A 21,566-nucleotide genomic window follows, 5' to 3' on the forward strand; every position below is an offset into this window, starting at 1 on the left:
GTTCTGCAAAATATAATAGAACAGATAAATGGTTAGCAGCAGAGGAGGGGACAAGGTGGGTGGCATGAGTAGGCTCACACAGCGCAGGCAGCAGGCTGATTTGAAGGACCACGATGAATGATAGCACATTGCATCAACCGAAGTGTTAGCTGAGGGAGACATCCCCATGAACCAAAGGATGGCTAGCCTGTGCAGTACTTAACATTTAGCAAAGCCAGACTGTGGAATTTGCAGGACTTACCCTCTCCCTTGAATGTGGGCCCAGCTTGTGCAGTGATGGTTGCTTTTTCTCCAGGCAAGACCCATCAAAGCAACGACCCTCTCTTCCAAGTGTGTCAGTGGGTGCAGATTTGCCGGGCCTCCTCCTGTTCGAGTTCTTTCTTGTTTGTTGTGTGCCACCTTTCTCTGCAAAGATGAAAATATAACTTTTTAGAGAGGGTGTCTTCCTGCTGGGTGGGACATATACAGATGGTCACATTTATAATTGCAATTCGATTGAAAATTGAAAATGTTACTTACACTAACTACTTAACTAAGGCCCTGCCACTTCTTTTTGCACTGGCCTCCAGACCTCGGGGTGGTCACCATTGCACAGTAATCTTCTGCAACTTGGTTCCAGCGTTTCTTCATTTCTTTGGGTGGAACTTTTATGTGACCTCTGCTGGTGTCCAGCTCCTGCCATCTGGCCTCAATCTCAGTAACTAGTGCCTCCACTTCATGCTGTAAGAAATTCTTGGTCCTTGCGCCGCGTTGCATCTTTTATTGCAGCTCTGATTTTTCCAATAAGAATTAAAGTTCTCACACACACAACTGGCTCTTTAAAAATAGCGGAATGCAGACCGGGAGCTGTACTGGGCATGCGCACCCATAGGAATCACGTCAAAAACGTCCTTTATTTTCCTGCGCATGCGCAGAAGGGGCGGCATCGTTTTTTCAGCGCAGACATTTGGCTCCACCCCCCCCCCGAGGCTACAGGACAGGCTGCGCGGCACCAATTAAAAAAAATAGAATGGAGAAACTTGGCACACTTATTTTTGGAGTAGTTGGAGCCTAGAAAAACGGGCGTAACTCTGGCAATACGCTTTGAAAACGGTTTTGGGCAAAATTGAGCCCATTGATTTATATAGCGCTTTTCACGACCACCGGACGTCTCAAAGCACTTTACAACCAATGAGGTACTTTTGGTACCGATGGAGTGCTGCATTGTCTGAGGTGCCGTCTTTTGGATAAAATATTAAACCGATGCCCAGTTCAGATGGACAGCAAAAAAAAAAAATGACTATATTTGAAGAAGTACAGGTATATCCTGGTGTCCCAGCCAACATTTCTCCCTCAAGTGTCAGCCGTGCCTCAGTGGGTAGCACTCTTGCCTCTGAGTCAGAAGGTTGTGGGTTCAAGTCCCACTCCAGGGACTTGAGTGCAAATATTCTAGGCTGACACTCTAGTGCAGTGCTGAGGGAACACTGCACTGTCATAGGTGCCATTTTTCGGATGAGACGTTAAACCAAGGCCCTGTCTGCTCTCTCAAATGGACATAAAAGATCCCCTGACACTATTTCGAAGAAGAGCAGGGGAATTTCCCCAGTGTCCTGGCCAATATTTCTCCCTCAATCAACATAACCAAAAAAACAGATTATCTGGTCATTATCACATTGCTGTTTGTGGGAGCTTGCTGTGCACAAATTGGCTGCCGCATTTCCTACATTACAACAGTGACTACACGCCAAAAGTACTTCATTGGCTGAAAAGTCCTTTGAGACATCCGGTGGTCATGAAAGGAGCTATATAAATCCAAGTCTTTCTTTCTTCTTCCTTCAAACAACACCACCAAAAATGGATTAACCGTCACTTATCTAACTTCCAGTCTATGGGATCATGCTGCACACAACAATGCCTGGAGAACAAGATGGTCACCAGGCTCGCTGCCGGTGTGCCCATTATCAAAGGCAGTGAAAATGATGGTAGTAGCAGCTCATTCTTGATCATGAACACAAGCTGCAGGAGCACGTCTGAGCTGTGGCCTTTTTCTGGCTCTCAGCCTAAAGGAGGCATCCAGACTAAAAGCAAAACCAAATATAGTATGAGATGCAGCACAGGTCAGGAGATGCTTTCTCAGCCAACAACTCATTATTGAAAAAAATTGCTTTTTTAATCTAGGAGATGGCTGTGCTGTGCCTGGTATCCTACATGATAGACAAGGACATAATCTTTCAAAGGCTGTTAATTTGTTTTGCAACCAAGCTGTACTATGCTCTTTCGACTTAGATTTAGGAGTATTGATCCCAATATGTCCAACCCTGTTAAAAATTTGTGAGAGAGGCCCAAGAATTACTTTCCTTTCAATTCATCCTCACTCCTTTTAATGGTGAAACTGCTGCCCACTTACTCCCCCTCCCATCTCCCCATCTCTCTCCCCCCTCTTCCCCTCTCCAGCGTAGTGATTGGCTGAGGTTGGTAATTCAGGATATGAGAGATCGCAGACACAACCCTTCCTCTCATGGCTTGACAACACAGTTAGTTGATTCAATCCACTGCATCGCTGTGTCTGGACTCATAATCGATAAGGGCAGTTTCTTAAATGATAAGGGGATAAGGGGTTATGGGGAGTGGGCGGGGAAGTGGAGCTGAGTCCATGATCAGATCAGCCATGATCTTATTGAATGGCGGAGCAGGCTCGAGGGACCGTATGGCCTACTCCTGTTCCTATTTCTTATGTTCTTATGTCCTTATAGCCTTAAGACCCTCACAGCCAACAGAGAGAGAGGAGATTCTCATCCCATCAGTCGGTGCCCGGATTTGAACCAGGAACCCTTAGGTAAATCGACAGTACGCGAACTGACTCCAACACGCAGAGCTCCAGAAAGGAATCTCTGAACATTTTGATGTTTGCTGAAAACATCTGTTCTTCCTTTCATCTGCCAAAGCCACTGAACAGCAACTTGGTTGGTTACAGGAACAAGCTGTGTGGGCCCAGTGCCATCTGGTTGAAGGCATGATAATCAGGTGGCACTAGACCCAGTGCTGTGCTAGAGGGACCCACTGCAAGCAAAAGATTACTTTCCACATTCTGGAAGACATGTCACGTAGCCAAGCCCATCGAATTAATAAAGTCCACCCCAACATTTCACCAGCTCTCGAGACACATTTAAAGCTATTCAGAGCAGCAGACCTGACACTGCATCCCAAGTAAATAAATGATAATATTAACTATTAAATGCTTCAAATATAATGCCGAATTCTCCAAAAATTTGACCTTGACGTAACATTCACTGAATTGAGTTACATTTATGATCTGTTCCTTGGCGATCTGAGGGGTTCAGTTCGAGTACAGTGTTATGAACACATTTGAATAAATTGTAAATCAGAATGACTGTGTTTTCATCTTTGAATCAGCATTGCATGTCGAGACTCACGGTGAGAAGGATATATTGCAGCTGCTCAGGTCAAAGGTAAGGGTGAAGTACTAAGCGCCATTAGTACTTACTCAAAGATGGATTGCAGCTAATTAGCATGTTCTGTGCTTTGAAATAGATTAACACAGGGTTGGCAGAATAGTGCTGTACCTACAATTATTATCAATGATTGATTGGGGATAAAGCAGAAGACTAATTTGCTGGTGTTATTTATTGCTAAGTACTTGCAATTCCTTTCGCCATCAATTTTCCCCTTCTCTCCAGCACCTATTCACTTCTCGTTAGATACAGTTCCAGGGGCTCCCGAAATTGATGATTCTGTTTTGGATAAAGTTCCCGGGGATCCAGAAGCCACTGAGTCCTTGTTGGATACCATTTAATGGATACTGCTTGCCCTTGTATCTGGGCACAGTGGCTATATTCACATCTGATCTTTGACAGAGTGTCAGTGGGCTACTCAGGGTCACAGAATTGCCTTCACTGTCAAACCCAATCGTATCCTGACGATGTCCGTGCAGTTTTTTCCCAACAGGAGTCACTGGGTAGAAATTGGCATGTGTTGCGCCTTTTCTTCGACTGTAAAATGGCTGCGAAGCTCAGCAGTGGAACGGCCTGCGCCCAAACTGCACAGCTGTTGGTCCCACTGCTAAATTGGCGGGGCCTGTTTTGTAGGAGTCCCCGGCGGACGGCTAAACATTCGGCATTAGGCTGCTTGACTATGTAAATGAGGGGCCTGATGCCTGTTGAGGACCCTTTTCAGAAATTTGTCTCCGACAAGCAAGTCAGAACCCACCCCCTGCTCTGCTCAAGAATCTTAGGTGGCCCCAGGGACTTCCAACCAAGCGTAGGTTTTGAAAAAAGATTTTTTTTTTTAAGTTCCTGTGGAGTAGAAGGCTATTTTGTCAAGTATGTGGCGACGTTTACCCTTCACATGGGCAAATAGTCCTAATTGTATTTACCCACCCTGTTCCCACATCTCTTCCAATTTTCATTTGGCCCCTGGACTCTGGAATGCACTTCATAAATTCCTCTGCCTTGTTATCTCTCAGACTCCTTCGCTGAGGCTCGGGAGTTTGTGAGAGGCTCGGGAGGTGCGTGGAGGAGCGGCCTATAAAGCCCCAACGCATCGCTGAAGCTCGGGAGTTCATGAGAGGCGTGCTTGTGCAGCTGCAGCAGGGTGAGAAGGCAAAATAGAAGCAGAAAGAAATCGAAAGGTGACGTCACAGCCAAGGGGGTAAGTGATTGGCTGGCGATTGGTAAGTAACTTTTCTTTTCTTTTCTTCTTCATCAGTAAGTAACCTTTAGCATTGTTGTTGCCAATTTAAGTGTATCTAAGGGGTAAGTCATGGCAGGAGAGCTCGGACATGTGTTATGCTCTTCCTGTACTATGTGGGAAGTCAGGGACGCTTCCCGTGTCCCTGACGACTACATGTGCGGGAAGTATATCTGCATCCATCTCCTGATGGACCGCATTGCGGCCCTGGAGCTGCCGGTGGATTCACTCTGGAGCATGCACGATGCTGAGAATGATGTGAATAGCACGTTTAATGAGTTGGTCTTACCGCTGGTAAAGGGTCCACAGCCAGATAGGGGATGGAAGACCAACAGGAAGAACAGTGCAAGGAAGGTAGTGCAGGGATCCCCTGTAGTCATCCCTCTGCAAAACAGATACACCGCTTTAAGTACTGTTGAGGGGAATGACATATCAGTCGAGAGCAGCAGCAACCAAGCTCATGGCACCATGGGTGGCTCTGCTGCACAGGAGGGCAGGAAAAAGAGTGGGATAGCGATAGTGATAGGGGATTCAATTGTAAGGGGAATAGACAGGTGTTTCTGCGGCCACAACCGAGACTCCAGGATGGTATGTTGCCTCCCTGGTGCAAGGGTCAAGGATGTCTCTGAGCGGGTGCAGGATATTCTGAAAAGGGAGGGTGAACAGCCAGTTGTCGTGGAGCATAGAGGTACCAACGATATAGGTAAAAAAACGGGATGAGGTCCTACGAGATGAATTTAAGGAGCTAGGAGTTAAATTAAAAAGTAGGACCTCAAAGGTAGTAATCTCAGGATTGCTACCAGTGCCACATGCTAGTCAGAGTAGGAATCGCAGGATAGCTCAGATGAATACTTGTCTTGAGCAGTGGTGCAGAAGGGAGGGATTCAAATTCCTGGGGCATTGGAACCGGTTCTGGGGGAGGTGGGACCAGTACAAACCGGACGGTCGGAACCTGGGCAGGACCGGAACCAATGTCCTAGGGGGAGTGTTTGCTAGTGCTGTTGGGGAGGAGTTAAACTAATATGGCAGGGGGATGGGAAACTATGCAGGGAGACAGAGGGAAATAAAATGGAGTCAGAAGCAAAAGATAGAAAGAAGAATAGTAAAAGTGGAGGGCAGAGAAACCCAAGGCAAAAACCAAAAAGGGCCACATTATTCCAAAATTCTAAAGGGGCAAAGTGTATTAGAAAGACAAGCCTGAAGGCTCTGTGCCTCAATGCGAGGAGTATTCGGAATAAGGTGGACGAATTAACTGCGCAGATAGCAGTTAACGGGTATGATGTCATTGGCATCACGGAGACATGGCTCCAGGGTGACCAAGGCTGGGAAATCAACATCCAAGGGTATTCAGCATTTAGGAAGGATAGGCAGAAAGGGAAAGGAGGCGGGGTGGCATTGCTGGTTAAAGAGGAAATTAATGCAATAGTAAAGAGGGACATTAGCCTGGATGATGTGGAATCAGTATGGATGGAGCTGCGGAATTCCAAAGGGCAGAAGATGCTAGTGGGAGTTGTGTACAGACCACCAAACAGTAGTAGTGAGGTTGGGGACATCATCAAACAAGAAATAAAGGATGTGCACACTAAAGGTACAGCAGTTATCACGGGCGACTTTAATCTACATATTGATTGGGCAAACCAAACTGGTAGCAATGCGGTGGAGGAGGATTTCCTGGAGTGTATTAGGGATGGTTTTCTCGACCAATATGTCGAGGAACCAACTAGAGAGCTGGCCATCCTAGACTGGGTGATGTGTAATGAGAAGCGACTAATTAGCAATCTTGTTGTGCGAGGCCCCTTGGGGAAGAGTGACCATAATATGGTAGAATTCTTTATTAAGATGGAGAGTGACACAGTTAATTCGGAAACTCGGGCTCTGAACTTAAGGAAAGGTAGCTTCGACGGTATGAGGCATGAATTGGCTAGAATAGACTGGCAAAGGATACTTAAAGGATTGACGGTGGATAAGCAATGGCAAACATTTAAAGATCACATGGATGAACTTCAGCAATTGTACATCCCTGTCTGGAGTAAAAATAAAACGGGAAGGTAGCTCAACCATGGCTAACAAGGGAAATTAAGGATAGTGTTAAAGCCAAGGAAGAGGCATATAAATTGGCTAGAAAAAGTAACAAACCTGAGGACTGGGAGAAATTTAGAATTCAAATGAGGAAGACTAAGGCTTTAATTAAGAGGGGGAAAATAGAGTACGAGAGGAAGCTTGCAGGGAACATAAAAACTGACTGCAAAAGCTTCTATAAATATGTGAAGAGAAAAAGATTTGTGAAGACAAACGTAGGTCCCTTGTAGTCGGATTCAGGTGAATTTATAATGGGGAATAAAGAAATGGCAGACCAATTGAACAAATACTTTGGTTCTGTCCTCACAAAGGAAGACACAAATAACCTTCTGGAAGTACTAGGGGACAGTAGGTCGAGAAGGAGGAACTGAAGGATATTCTTATTAGGCGGGAAATTGTGTTAGGGAAATTGATGGGATTGAAGGCCGATAAATCCCCAGGGCTTGATAGTCTGCATCCCAGAGTACTTAAAGAAGTGGCCCTAGAAATAGTGGATGCATCGGTGATCATTTTCCAACAGTCTATCGACTCTGGATCAGTTCCTATGGACTGGAGGGTAGTTAATTAACACCACTTTTTAAAAAAGGAGGGAGAGAATAAACGGGTAATCATAGACCGGTTAGCCTGACATCGGTAGTGGGGAAAATGTTGGAATCAATCATTAAGGATGAAATAGCAGCGCATTTGGAAAGCAGTGACAGGATCGGACCAAGTCAGCATGGATTTATGAAAGGGAAATCATGCTTGACGAATCTTCTGGAATTTTTTGAGGATGTAACTAGCAGAGTGGACAAGGGAGAACCAATGGATGTATTTGGACTTTCAAAAGGCTTTTGACAAGGTCCCACACAAGAGATTGGTGTGCAACATCAAAGCACATGGTATTGGGGGTAATATACTGACGTGGATAGAGAACTGGTTAGCAGACAGGAAGCAAAGAGTCGGGATAAACGGGTCCTTTTCAGAATGGCAGGCAGTGACTAGTGGAGTGCCGCAGGGCTCAGTGCTGGGACCCCAGCTCTTTACAATATACATTAACGATTTAGACGAAGGAATTGAGTGTAATATCTCCAAGTTTGCGGATGACACTAAACTGGGTGGCGGTGTGAGCTGTGAGGAGGACGCTAAGAGGCTGCATGGTGACTTGGACAGGTTAGGCGAGTGGGCAAATGCATGGCAGATGCAGTATAATGTGGATAAATGTGAGGTTATCCATTTTGGGGCCAAAAACACGAAGGCTGAACATTATCTGGATGGCGGCAGATTGGGAAAAGGGGAGGTGCAACAAGACCTGGGTGTCATGGTTCATCAGTCACTGAAAGTGGGCATGCAGGTACAGCAGGCGGTGAAGAAGGCAAATGATATTTGGCCTTCATAGCTAGGGAATTTGAGTATAGGAGCAGGGAGGTCTTACTGCAGTTGTACAGGGCCTTGGTGAGGCCTCACCTGGAATATTGTGTTCAGTTTTGGTCTCCTAATCTGAGGAAGGACGTTCTTGCTATTGAGGGAGTGCAGCGAAGGTTCACCAGACTGATTCCCGGGATGGCTGGACTGTCATATGAGGATCAACTGGGCCTTTATTCACTGGAGTTTAGAAGGATGAGAGGGGATCTCATAGAAATGTATAAGTTTCTGACGGGACTGGACAGGTTAGATGCGGGAAGAATGTTCCCGATGTTGGGGAAGTCCAGAACCAGGGGACATAGTCTTAGGATAAGGGGTAGGCCATTTAGGACTGAGATGAGGAGAAACTTCTTCACTCAAAGAGTTGTTAACCGATGGAATTCCCTGCCGCAGAGAGTTGTTGATGCCAGTTCATTGGCTATATTCAAGAGGGAGTTAGATATGGCCCTTATGGCTAAGGGGATCAAGGGGATGGAGAGAAAGCAGGAAAGGGGTACTGAGGGAATGATCAGCCATGATCTTATTGAATGGCGGTGCTGGCTCGAAGGGCTGAATGGCCTACGCCTGCACCTTTTTTCTATGTTTCTATGTAAAAGACATCTTCAAAGCCTACCTCATTTACCATGTCTCCAATAACTCTCCTTCCACCACTGCTTGGCATCTGTTTGCACCTCTGCAAAGCACTTTTGGGATATTTCACTGTGTTAAAGGTAATATGGTTGCAAAATTGCAAGACTCTGTGTTAAGCAGGGGGTCTCACGGAACAGGAGCACAGATTGAAGAAATAGGTACAGAGGTCAGTGCACCTGACATGCTGCACTGTCCAATCAGTGCTTCCATTCCACGCCAAGGCTTATATTGTTGTACAGATACTCCACAATACACTCAACCTTTAAATAGAGATTTGCATCACAGAAACAGACCATTTGGCTGAACAGCTCTATGCTGGTCTTTATGCTCCACATGAGCCTCCTCCCACCTTACTTCATCTCACCCTATTAAAATAACCTCCTATTCATTTCTCCCTCATGTACTTCTCTAACTTCCCCTAAAATACATCTATGCAAAATGCCTCAACCATTCCAAGTGGTAGCAAGTTCCACATTCCCAGCACTCTCTGAGTAAATAAGTTTCTCCTGAATTCCTGATTGGATTCATGGCTATCTTATATTTATGGCCCCAAGTTTTAGACTCCCCCACAAGTTGAAACATCTTCTCTACATTTACCTTATCAAACCCTTTCATTATCTTGAAGACCTCCCAGGTCACCCCTCAGCCTTCCCTTTTCTGGGAGAAAGAGCTCCAACCTGTTCAGTCTTTACTGATAGTTGTACTCTCTTCAGGAGGTTAAACAAAGCATCTGTCACCCTCTGTCTTCTATAACCTGAGCACTATATTCTAGCACTTAGGACAATCCTGACTGGTGCCGTTTTTAACATTGTCTAGCCGTGGCTCAGTTGGTAGCACCCTCATCTCTGAGTCAGGAGGTTGTGGGTTCATAGTCCTGCTCCAGCGAGTGAATACAAAAAGCTAGGCTGACACCCCAGTGCAGTGCTGAGGGAGTGCTGCACTGTCGGAGGTGTTGCCTTTCAGACGAGACGTTAAACCAAGGCCCCGCCTGCTTCCTCAAGTGGAAGTAAAAGATCCCATGGCACTATTCCTGTCCAAAATTTACCCCTCAATCAACATCAGTAAAACAGATTATCTGGTCATTATCTCTTTGTGGGAGAAATCCTGTGCGCAAATTGGTTGCCATGTTTCCTACATTACAACAATGACGACATGTCAAAAAAAGTACAAAGCGCTTTGAGACATCCAGTGGCCATGAAAGGCACTGTATAAAAGCAAGTCTTTCTTTCTTATTGGTGAGGTATTGGTGAGGCTACAGCTGGAATACTGCGTGCAGTTTTGGTTTCCATATTTACAAAAGGATATACTGCTTTGGAGGCAGTTCAGAGAAGGTTCACTCGGTTGATTCCAGTGATGAGGGGGTTGACTTATGAGGAAAGGTTGGAATTCAGAAGAATGAGAGGTGATCTTATCGAAACATATAAGATTATGAGAGGGCTTGACAAGGTGGATGCAGAGAGGATGTTTCCACTGATGGGGGAGACTAGAACTAGAGGGCATGATCTTAGAATGAGGGGCCACCCATTTTAAACTGAGATGAGGAGAAATTTCTTCTCTCAGAGGGTTGTAAATCTGTGGAATTCGCTGAGTCAGAGAGCTGTGGAAGCTGGAACATTGAATAAATTTAAGACAGAAATAGACAGTTTCTTAAACGGTAAGGGGATAAGGGGTTATGGTGAGCAGGCAGGGAAGTGGAGCTGAGTCCATGATCAGATCAGCCATGATCTTATTGAATGGTGGAGCAGGCTCGAGGGGCCGTATGGCCTACTCCTGTTTTCTTATGTTCTTATGTTCTTGATGGCATTATCCATTGTGTGGGCAATTGGGAATAATTAGGCAAGAGGGATGCCACACAGTTATAAAGCTCACTGTGAAGTTCACTGGGAAATCATTCAGCAAACATGAGTCTCCACCTCAAAGACTGTACCTAAATTTTGCCAGTACGTACAAGAGGCTGAAGGCCAACGTCATTAACCAGCACTCCACTTCATATTTTTCGCAGGCTATCAAACATGTAGCCAGTTCTGCAGGAAAGGCTGCCTACTCAACAGAATGAAAGATAATGTAATTTCTTAGAGTTTTGGTTAGGTTAGCATTCATATATTGCTTTAAATCCCAGAAGGAGAAGGTGATGGAGAGAAATGTTCATTAAAAGCATTGTTCGTAATAGCAACGGTTGTTAGGCCCAACAACTCAAATGCTCCTCATGACCTTGGTGTAGCAGCTCTGCTGGAGACCCCGACCTGCGTGAGAACACCAGCGGCAGGTTGGGGCCATAAAAGGAGTGGAGGTGCGGCGGCTATGGGCAGCGTGGAGGCACTTCAAGGAGCAGCGTGAGCTGGTGCAGGAGGGCGACGGCAGCAAAGAGTGACGTCATCAAGGTCCAGGACGATGATTAGAGCATGGGCAAATACAGCAGGAGCGGCGAAAGACTGTGGGGGGATGTGTTCGTGGCCCAGGAGAGATGTGAGTTCGAGGCCAGAGGCCCTGGGGCAGCACGGGCCAGCCCACACTGCGATATGTGTGCGCACTAGGTCCGTGCAGCAGAGCAGGTCTCCAGTCGTCTTGGATAACCCTTGCCACTGGACCAAGACCTCGCTCTGTCAAGACCGTGTGGTGGCTGGTGTGCAACGGCCACCACACGTTAAAAAAATCCACGCACAGGCACCTTCCACCCTTCAGGATATAGTTTGGGATCTGGTCCTTCATTGAAACACCTGTGAACTCATCCTTTTTTGCGTGGAAGCAAGTCATCCTCGTTTCGAAGGACTGCCTATTATGATGAGAACTCTGTTATCTGGGATGCTTACTTTTGGGGGTAATACCAGATCTTTGGGGTTTATTTCTTGTGGCCTTGGACCTCTTTGGGCCTTCTCGGTTGTTACATGATCTCCTCCTCCAGCATATCCACAAAGTAAAACAGGCTGAAACAAGTGAGTCGCTCTTCATAATGGGTTACATTTTCACTTTCAGTCTTCTTGGCAGTGAGCTTCATACTCCAAGAGTGCATATTGAGAATCCGGCGTACCCCAGTGCTTTACTCCGTGCTGGACCTCTGCCAACTCATTCCGCTGCCTTAAATCCACTTACAGCAAGTATCATTCTTGTAATGTAGAAGGCAATCTTGAACAGATTTGCATGTTTGCCCTTAATTAGTGCTTAACAAGGCAAAACAATTTCCATGCCACGTCTGTGTATTAAATGCATAGAGCTAGATTATTTAGTAACGTTGGAATGATTTGGGCATGAGGAGACCATGGGGGCTAATTTGGATAGCCCCTGAAAACAGGCGCGGTGATCGCGATGCATGATTAACCCTCGTCTGTTGATTGAAATGCAGGCAGCACGCCAACTTCATGTTGCCTGCTCATTATAATGAATTCTGCGTGCAGCCAGCGCTAACCGTGCTATTCATTGGCTGCACTCATCAGCAGGGGGCCCAAAATCGCAACTTCCCAGCACCACTTAAAGCTATCCTGCACTGCTTAAAGCTAGCCTGCACCTCTTAATGGGGAGGAACACTGTGGCGATAGCAGGTGTTAGGAGTTGTGCAGGAAATGAATCTGTCCTGGGAAACAGTATGGAATGACACAACATGGAAGAGAGCAAGCTCCAGGATTTTTGGAGGAGGTGGAAAGGACGAGAGATGTCCTGTCTCCTCAGAGGGGCAGGAGGCCCCCCCCCAGACAAATGGTCAAAAGTCAGTGAGAGCAGATAGCCGTGGAGGTCAATGCCAGGAGTCAAGCCCTGAGGACCTGGAGGCAGTGGCGCAAGAAGTTCAATGACCTCACACGAGTGGTCAAGGTCAGTGAGTGTATCCTCAAATGGCATATCCTACCAACTGCACCACCAGCCTCAGCCACTGCTCAATGCACCATGACCCCATCACTCACCTACCAACAACCTCGATCAATCAGGACTCATACTAACATTCGTATGCTACACACTGAGCACTGCTGCAAACCGCACACCCACATCTCACAGCTTGCACACGATGCCAGCTATTCGACCATGATAGCCACATCATCCAAACAGATTGCACCACACTCACTGACACTCTGCCCTCTCTCCTGCAGGACAAGATGGCTCACAATGGGAGGCAGCAGGAGCTAACTGCAGGGGGACAGATGCGCCTGCATATCCTAACCTCCATGGAGAAGATGATGCTGGTCGTTATTGGAACGACCATTGCTGAGGTTGTGGCCAGTACCGGGGCTGAAACCATCGACGCTGACGGTATCCTCATACCTAATCCTCCTCCTCACATCCCACTTCCCCCTCATCCCACAATCTCTTATGATGTTGTAAGCATGCACCTCTTACTTTCCCCTTCTCCACCCCCCCCTGCCCTCACCACAACCTTGCCCTTGTGCATATATCCAAGAGGTGCAACCTGGCCAGGCAGTGGAGGAACACCAAGAAGAGAGTGGTGATGAAGACACAGCGCTGTCACTTGATGTCACACTCGCAGCCACTAGCTCAGATACTCACACTGCGCGTATCTTAGAGGCTGGATCAGAGGTGGGATCTGCATGGGGAGAGACACGGGGCACGAGTGCGCTGCAGGGCAGGGGGCAAGTGTCGCACAGGTGCCAGCTCACCAGAAGGTGAGGTCGCACACAGGTCTCACTGCAAAGGACTCAGATGAGGATTTCTATGGGGCAGGCTACAGAAAAGGCTAATGGATATGCACAACATAATGCCTGGTTTATTGGAAAGCCTGCTAGAAAGCTTGCGTTGAATGTCAAGGAGCATGGAGGAGACCAGCACCAACTTGGCACAGGGCTTTGCGCAGAGCTTGGAGCCCATCCTTTCCAACACGGAAGTGGTGGCCAACTCCATTCGGACACTTGTGGACCCAACCTCGTCATCATCATCATCATCATAGGCAGTCCCTCGGAATCGAGGAAGACTTGCTTCCACTCCTGAAATGAGTTCTTTGGTGGCTTAACAGTCCAGTACGAGAGCCACAGACCCTGTCATAGGTGGGACAGATAGTTGTTGAGGGAAGGGGTGGGTGGGACTGGTTTGCCGCATGCTCTTTCCGCTGCCTGCGCTTGATTTCTGCATGCTCTCAGCGTTGAGACTCGAAGTGTCCGCTGCCCAATGTCACAGCTTTCATTGCAACACAAGCAGAAGTCACTCAAGGTCTGAGTGCTGCAGTGGAAGCTCAGACTGTTGTCATACAGGGTCAGCTAGCTGCCATGCAAGCTCAGACTGTTGTCTTAATGGCTGTGGATTACAGTGTTCATAGAAACATAGAAAAAAGGTGCAGGAGTAGGCCATTCAGCCCTTCGAGCCAGCACCGCCATTTAATAAGATCATGGCTGATCATTCCCTCAGTAGCCCTTTCCCGCTTTCTCTCCATACCCCTTGATCCCTTTAGCCGTAAGGGCTATATCTAACTCCCTCTTGAATATATCCAATGAACTGGCATCAACAACTCTCTGCGGTAGGGAATTCCACAGGTTAACAACTCTCTGAGTGAAGAAGTTCCTCCTCATCTCAGTCCTAAATGGCTTACCCCTTATTCTAAGACTGTCCCCTGGTTCTGGACTTCCCCAACATCGGGAACATTCTTCCCGCATCTAACCTGTCCCATCCCGTCAGTATCTTATACGTTTCTATGAGATCCCCTCTCATCCTTCTAAACTCCAGTGTATAAAGGCCCAGTTGATCCAGTCTCTCCTCATATGTCAGTCCAGCCATCCCTGGAATCAGTCTGGTGAACCATCGCTGCACTCCCTTAATAGCAAGAACATCCTTCCTCAGATTAGGAGACCAAAACTGAACACAATATTCCAGGTGAGGCCTCACCAAAGCCCTGTACAATTGCAGTAAGACCTCCCTGCTCCTATACTCAAATCCCCTAGCAATGAAGGCCAACATGCCATTTGCCTTCTTCACCGCCTGCTGCACCTGCATGCCAACTTTCAAAGGGGCTTGAAGAATGTCACAGCAATCTGTCCTCCAATAGATTACTGAATTGCTGAGGTGCCACCCTGGGGGAGTAGCAGTGGCTCCATGGAGCACGAACCCGCTGTCCTCTCTCAGGATGACAGCATTCATACACCCACTGCTGCCACTCCGCCATTGCGCTTGCTGGCACTGGTCAGCCAGCCAGCCCAAAGCGCTGCTGGCCATGCCGAGATGGTGCAGTCTGAAGCCGGGCCTTCTAGGCCCAGGGTTGCTCAAGGTCATCTTCCAAAGCCATCTGCAGTCTCCCCCACTGAAAGTCAGCAGCTTTCCACCAGCCATGCTGCAGCCACTAGGGTAGCACTGCGTAGGAGCACTAGGTCAGGCAAAGACACACGGAAGACAGGCACTAAATAGTGCCATGGGATCTTTTACTTCCATCTGAGAGAGCAGACAGGGATTTAACGTCTCATCTGAAAGATAGCACCTCCGACAGTGCAGTGCTCCCTCAGTACTGCACTAGAATGTCAGCCTCGATTTATGTGATCAAGTCTCTGGAGTGGGACTTGAACCCACAGCCTTCTGACTCAGGGGCGAGGGTGCTAATGGAGTAAGTGAGTTAGGCCATTACTTGCGTTGCGCATGATTTGCCAGGACACTTGCGGCGATAGCCATGCCTAAGCCATTAAAAGTTCCTGCCTGTCACTCGACCCACCATTACCATTAATGGCGATCGCCAATCTGCTGGACTTCCGCCAATTGGGGAGTGGGCCGTTCCTGACGTTGCTCCGAGGGGGACATAGGGATCAGGTGTGATCTCACTACTGGCCGTATCATTAGAGGGCGACCCTCGGCAGCCTGGTGCAGCGAGGCCCGGTGCATCTGGCCCACACCCCGGGTGGTGGAAGGAACATGGCCCTGGGAAGTGTCGCCGTCCTGCCCGTCGGCAGCAGGTCCCTCTGGGACCACGACTGCCGCTCCAGCAGGGGGCGCTGCATGGGGCGGTGGGGTACACGGACGTCAGCTGCGGGGCGGCTGTAACCCCTCCACAACCAGTTCAGCTCCCCGCGTAAACCTCGCGGCAGAGGTTGTCCAGCTCCCGCCCGATGGTGTGCAGCCTGCCGCTGATACCCGCGATGCTCCCGTGTCATCTTCCTGCGCGGTGGCAGACCACAGTCCTGCCCCCAGTCCTCCTCATGCTGGCATTGCCGACTTTTGTCTGAAAGGGGACCAGGGTGCACTTTCCCATCCCTTCCCAATGCTCCCTGATCCCGCGACGGGTACGCTGTATCCCTCCCGTGTCAGCGGTACCCACGGTGGTGGTTGGAGTATCACAGCTGCCCGTGCGAGGGTGTATCTAATGCAGAGCGAGAGGGCGGGGGTGGCTGAGGAGGCACCACTCCCGGTGGTGGGGTGGGGAGGAGGGTGGGTGGTGTGAAGAACGTGCCCATGGCCAGACGTCTCCCCCCCCCCCCACCCCCCCCACGTCCCCTCCCCCTCGCAGTGTTCGGATAGCATTATCTGTGCCACTTCTCCCATCCTCACACCACCCCACCCCTGCCCGGGAGACTCAGTCTCACCATCCTGGTTACCCCATTCCTCCTCCCGCTCAGTCTTTACTTCAGTGCTTGTGTTAATCAGGTTGGTGTGGAACTGTAGGAAGGAAGAATGAGGCAGCGCATTGATTCATCGGAGTACATAGTCGGGAAATGTTATGTAGGTAATAACTCGATAAACTGAATACTGTAAACTCACTCAGGTGCAAACGTGACTCAACTTTATTCGGGCCCAAAGTGCCCGCATTACCTGGTGGCTTCCTTTATATACCTGGCCCGCACACACGTGCGTACAGCCAGTGGCGCCCCTGGTGGCTAGTAACCCCAAGCATACATACATGACAGGAAACACAGAAAAGGGCAATTCGACCCAGCCGTTCACACACTGCACGGGCAAGTTCCCACTCAACTTCCTCTTCCCACCATGCTCCCACAAGTGGAAACAGTTTGTCCACATCCAGCCTATCGAACCCATGCAGAATTTCAAAGATCTCTTTCGTTGTGTCCGAGTAGTCTCATCCTTTGGTGGATCACAGCCCAGCAGACAAAGCAAGAACCTGCAAGGCCAATACGACGCCAATCTTGGCCTGCCGCACAGGCCTGGCGCCATGGTAACCCTGCAGCCGCAGGGCCCTGTCATCATGGTGAATGAGCTGCCTTAAAAAGAGGGATTCTGCCTCAAATCTAAGTGCGCTCCGGCGCATTATCCGCCAGTATCCCCTGCTGGAAGGAAACAGAGAAAACGGTGAGTTGCCTTGCATTCGGTTCGGGTGTCAAACTGACAGGGTTCTTTTCAGGCATTGCAATCATCAGCAGAGACATATGAAGTTAGCAAATTCATCAGCCCACTCTGAAAAGGCCGTCTCTCTCCCCACTCCGGCCAGAGATCTTTTGTCTTACTTGCCTTTGGGTGCTGCCTTCAGCAAAGAAACAGATTTCATCTTGAAAGCATCGAACCTTGCCCCACGCTACAAACACTGAGTTAGAAGGACAACCCCTTTCAAGCCTTTCTATATAAAAAACATCTATTATAGAGATAGATAAGTTCTGATAATCTATTACTTGTAATAGAATTCTGAGTCCTGCATTGAAGCCCAGAGAATGCTTACCTTGTCTTTCCTTGTCAAGTCATTGAGGCACAGATTCCGGCCTCCCGGTCCGTACGGAGTGTATTCGGATCCGGGAAGGCATCGCAAAAGCCGGTTTACAGCGCACAATGTGAAAAACAGCTTTTCCAATCTGTCAAGCTGGAACTTGACAGATCCTCCATATCTCGGAAGCGAGGACATTTGCACGGACAAGATTGCGATATTTACCCATATCTTGCCCAGCAAATGTCCTCAAAACTTGTGCCTGATAAAAGCAGGTGTATAGCCTACTTTTACAGGTATAAGAGTTTTAAAACACACTTATAACATAAAAAATAAATTTTAAAAACACATTTTATTTTCAAAACCTTGCCCACTAAGTTAAATTTATTTTAAAGCATAATCAAAAAAACTTTTTTTTAAATTGGAAAAATATATATTTTTAATAATACATAAATAACTTTAATTTAAATTAATGTTAAAAAGTAGTGTATTTTTCTATTTTTTATTCATGTTTTGTGTGTTTGGGGAGGGGTTCTCATTCATAATAATGGGATCACCAACTTATGGAGTTCCCATTATTATGAATGACAACATACTTTACCTGATTGGCTGCCCAGAGCCATGTGACTGCAGCTCCAGCCCTGCGCACGTCCTGATGTGCACGTGCTGCGATGCGCAGTCTGTGGAAGCCTCAAGACCGGGATCTTGCGTGGGCGCAGCAGGAACAGGTAGGTGGGCATCTTTTTAAAAAGTTTATTACCTGATCGCCCGCGGGAAGCAGCCAACTGGGATTTCCGGGCCAATGTATTTTTCGCGGTATTGGTTTCCCAACCCCCACCTCCACTGTCCCACCATGTCTCCTTTGGCCACGCACCAACTGTGGTCAGGCAGACATGTTGGCAGTCGATTCCAGACCCACACCAATGCTGTCCTGAACCAGCTGCCCAGAGGCATCTCCCCTCTGCGATATGCCCCCTCCCTGAGCAAAACTGCTGGTTCGGCATCTCCAACCCTCTCCCCTCAGTGATGAATAAAACTGGGGACTCAGGAATGGGGCAACTCAAACCTCTGCCCCACTTCCCTGTGGGCAACATCGCCCATTAATTTGAATGTGTGATGAGTAGGATATGAATCCCTTAAGATCTCAATGACCTATGGAATTCATTATTCAGTCCTCCCACACATTCTTCATGTGAAGAGACACTCACTTGTGGTTCCAATAGAAAGTTGATTGCTGTGTATATCAATATTGAAAAACATTGCCAGCACTACATATTTTAAAGTTTGTGAAATCCATCTCACTCTACATGCTTTATACTCATAATTAACACTAGTGACTAGTAACTATCCTTCATGTGTCATTAGCATACATTGTTATCTCCTTAAATCTACAAGTATAAATCGACCAATGCAAAAATCCTTTGTACAATTCAATTAAACTGTGGAGAAAGGTTCCATACCTACGCTGACGCCATCCAGCTCTACCTCACCACCACCTCTCTCGACCCCTACGCTGCCTGTTTTGTCAGGCTGATTGTCTGACATCCAGCACTGGATGAGCAGAAATTTCCTCGAATTAAACACTGGGAAGACAGAAGCTTTGGGCCCGAAATTGATGGCCTTACCGCCCACTGCTGCCGACATTCCTTTTGAAGTTGCTCCCAGTACCACTTTCCATTTGGTGTGGAACGGGCCGGAGGGGAGAACTGCCGGGAAGCGCCCACTGACGTCAGCGGACGGCCAAGTGGCGCAACTGATCTCCCGCCTGCTGAGATGTCATATAGATGCGGGCGGGAGTTGCCGCCAGAATGGGGAAGGACCGCTAGCTGGATGCTGGTCTATCCCCGACGGTGAGTATGAAGAGCTGAAAAAAAAGATTAGTAAACATTTTTTTAATGTTTTCTTTACAGCGACTTACCTGGATGGGGTCCTCTGAAGGTCTTAGGGTGTTTTGTTTTGATGACTTTCCTTTTCAGGTCTCTGACCCTCCGTGGGCCCGACTCCATCCTGGGCGGAAAGCACCTTTGCCGCCGAGATTGGGAGCTCCCGCCCACTGATGCCCAGATTGGCAGCATAAGTCACTCTTTCGCCGCCCGCCGCCCTTTCAAGGACCTTTTTGACAAAAACCCCACCCAGAGTACCATCAGGTACCTCGGTGGCCATTGGCGGTCCTTTGGGCGGCACTTGGGCGGACGGGGGCCTTCACCAATTTCGGCCCCTTTGTCTTTGGTCCCTGCTACAAACTCCATTCCTTAGTTACCAGCGATTCCAACCCCTTCCCTACCTACTGTCTCAGGCTGAACCAGGCTATTTGCGACCTCAGTGTCCTAGTTTGACCTTGAGCTGAGCTTCCGACCCCATATCCTCTCCATCACCAACTCCGTCTACTTCCTTCATCCATGTTCTTTGTTACCTCCAGACTTGACTATTCCAACACTCTTCTCGCCAGCCTCTCATTCTCCATCCTCTTTAAACTTTAGCTTATCCAAACCTCTGCTGCCATATCCTAACTCATACAAAGTGCTGTTCACCTGTGCTCACTAACCTACATTGGCTCCCGGTCCACCTCAGATTTAAAATTATTAGCCTCGTGTTCAAATCCCTCCCTGGCCTCACCCCTCCCCATACCTGTAACCTCCTATAGAACAGGTATGGGGAGGGGTGAGCCACAACTCTGGCCTCTGTGGCTCAGTGAGTAGCACTCTCGCCTCTGAGTCAGAAGGGGGTTCAAGGCCCACTCCAGGGACTTGAGATACATAATTCCAGGGCTGACTCCAGTGCAGTGCTGAGGGAGTGCTGCACTGTCGGAGGTGCCGTCTTTCAGATGAGATGTTAAACCGAGGCCCCGTCTGCTCTCTCAGATGGTCGTAAAAGATCCCATGGCACTATTTCCAAAAAGAGCAGGGGAGTTATCCCCGGTGTCCTGGCCAATATTTATCCCTCAATCAACATAGCAAATACAGATTATCTGGGTGTTCAAATTGGCTGCTGTGTTTCCTACATTACAACAGTGACTACACTCCAAAAGTACTTCAATGACTGTAAAGCGCTTTGAGATGTCCGGTGGTTGTGAAAGGTGCTATATAAATCCAAGTATTTCTTGCACATCCCTAACTTGCTTCGGCCCACCATTGGTGACCGTGCCCTAAGCTCTGGAATTCCCTCCCTAAACCTCTCTGTCTGGACGGTTGAGTATATTTACCCACTAATCCATCAAGAAGCTGCAATCACCTCTGTGTTGGAGGAAGATCAATAGCATTCCCTTGTACCCAACACGACGATATCCTTCACTTTGTACATTACATATAGTCAAAAGAAGTTTCTTCAATTCTTAACAATAAAACATAGCCCATTCAAGGCTAAATGTTCTTGTTTTTACTTCAGAGCATGAAAGCAGTTGTATGATTTATATTTTTGAACAAGTACCACAATCCATTCAGCTGTTTAAAAATTTATAAGCTGCAAATATAAGACATCTGCCTTTCATATTCACTAATGCTTTTGCAATGTCCTTACTCAATGGCACAAAACCCACATGAGGCACATTCTATGGACAAGGTCACTCTATGACCTGAACCTTTATTCACAGGACCAAGAAGTGATGACCCTGCATGGGACCTCCCTTTATATACCTGAATGACCAGATAAGGAGTGTCTCCCACAAGTTCACCCCCTGTGGTCAAGGTGTGCATTGCTTAAGTATATACAGTATTGCAGTGTTGTTACATAGAGGTTACATACATGACATCACTTCCCCCCAAAGTCTTATTGGGATCATAGGTTAAGTCTTTCAGTTGGTCTACGCTCTCTCGTGGAGCGCCGTAGTTGGGGCTCTGGTTGTTGAGCCTTGGCGTGAGTGTCTGTCACCTGTGGTGATTCCGGCCTGTCCGGGCTGGCCACAGGGACTGTGCATGCTGCTGAATGTTCTTGTTGCTCGTTCACTGGCGGTGGTGTGAGCACCATCTCATGATCTTCCTCGGGTTCCTCAGTGTCCATGCTGAACCTTTTTTTCAATTGGTCTAGATGCTTACGGCATATCTGCCCATTGTTAAGTTTAACCACGATGACCCTATTCCCCTCTTTGTCTATTACAATACCCTCAAGCCATTTGGGCCCCACGGCCTGATAGAGGACAAATACGGGGTCAATTATTTCTATACATCTCCCCTTTGAATTATCGGTCATGGTACTTGTTTTGGGACTG

This window comes from Pristiophorus japonicus, chromosome 18, assembly GCF_044704955.1.
Source record: "Pristiophorus japonicus isolate sPriJap1 chromosome 18, sPriJap1.hap1, whole genome shotgun sequence".
Lineage (NCBI taxonomy): Eukaryota > Metazoa > Chordata > Chondrichthyes > Pristiophoridae > Pristiophorus > Pristiophorus japonicus.